This window comes from Oncorhynchus masou, unplaced genomic scaffold (assembly GCF_036934945.1).
Source record: "Oncorhynchus masou masou isolate Uvic2021 unplaced genomic scaffold, UVic_Omas_1.1 unplaced_scaffold_2196, whole genome shotgun sequence".
NCBI lineage: Eukaryota > Metazoa > Chordata > Actinopteri > Salmoniformes > Salmonidae > Oncorhynchus > Oncorhynchus masou.
The window spans coordinates 3,331-5,000 of NW_027008672.1; positions in this window are offsets into that span (position 1 = coordinate 3,331).

Below are 1,670 nucleotides of genomic sequence, written 5' to 3' on the forward strand. Positions count from 1 at the left end.
ATAGATATGTTGTGGACTGTATACTCAATACAATCTAAATCTGATACTTCACTGTCTAAATAGATATGGTGTGGACTGTATACTCAATACAATCTAAATCTGATACCTCACTGTCTAAATATATATGTTGTGGACTGTATACTCAATACAATCTAAATCTGATACCTCACTGTCTTCTGACTGATACTGCTTTTTAAACTGGTCTGGTCAGTCTACTCAAATATTTGTACTATACATTTTTCTATCTGCAGGCTATACTTTCATTTGTTATTTCTAATAATTAAACATTCATTTATAAATAGATATGGCAGGTTTCAGGACACTGATATATCTGAATATGCTGAAAAAATATACTGCCACGATTTTCACCACCAAAGAATATCAGTGTGGTTTTAATATGATTTGACTCTTTGCAGGCTGTCAGGCTGTCTAGTCACAGAGGAAGGCTGTGCTTCTCTGGTCTCAGCTCTGAGGTCAAACCCCTCACACCTGAGAGAGCTGGACCTGAGTAACAATGACCTGAAGGATTCAGGAGTGAAGCTGCTCTCTGCTGGACTGGGGAATCCCCACTGTAAACTGGAGACTCTGAGGTCAGTATTCCTGTAGAAGATGGCACGGGGAGGCAGATGGTTAGAGTCTTTGATATTTATTAATATACTAAAAGGGGGAGGCAAGAGAATGGTCGTGGACAGGCCAAAGGTCATAATCAGAGTCCAGGAGGCACAGAGTGGCAGACAGACTAGAGGTCAGGACAGACAGACTGGACAGGACAGGCAGACTGGTCAGGCATACTAGAGGTCAGGACAGGCAGACTGGTCAGGCATACTTGAGGTCAGGACAGGCAGACTGGTCAGGCATGCTAGAGGTCAGGACAGGCAGAATGGTCAGGACATTCAGACTGGTCAGGCAGGCTAGAGGTCAGGACAGGCAGAATGGTCAGGCAGGCTAGAGGTCAGGACAGGCAGAATGGTCAGGCAGGCTAGAGGTCAGGACAGGCAGAATGGTCAGGACATTCAGACTGGTCAGGCAGACTAGAGGTCAGGACAGGCAGGCTAGAGGTCAGGACTGGCAGAATGGTCAGGCAGGCTAGAGGTCAGGACAGGCAGAATGGTCAGGACAGGCAGAATGGTCAGGACAGGCAGAATGGTCAGGCCAGGCAGAATGGTCAGGACAGGCAGAATGGTCAGGACAGGCAGAATGGTCAGGCAGGCTAGAGGTCAGGACAGGCAGAATGGACAGGCAGGCTAGAGGTCAGGACAGGCAGAATGGTCAGGCAGGCTAGAGGTCAGGACAGGCAGAATGGTCAGGCAGGCTAGAGGTCAGGACAGGCAGAATGGTCAGGCAGGCTAGAGGTCAGGACAGGCAGAATGGTCAGGACAGGCAGAATGGTCAGGCAGACAAGAGGTCAGGCAGTCGGGTCCAGAAAACAGGGACAAAAACCGGGAGGAACAAATAGAAGCAGGAGTAGAGAAAAACGCTGGTTGACTTGATAAACATACAAGACAAACTGGTACAGAGAAACACAGGGATAAATACACCAGGGAAACACAGGGATATATAACCACACAGGGATATATACATCAGGGATATATACACCAGGGATATATACACCAGGGATATATAAACCAGGGATAACACCAGGGATATATACACCAGGGAAACACAGGGAT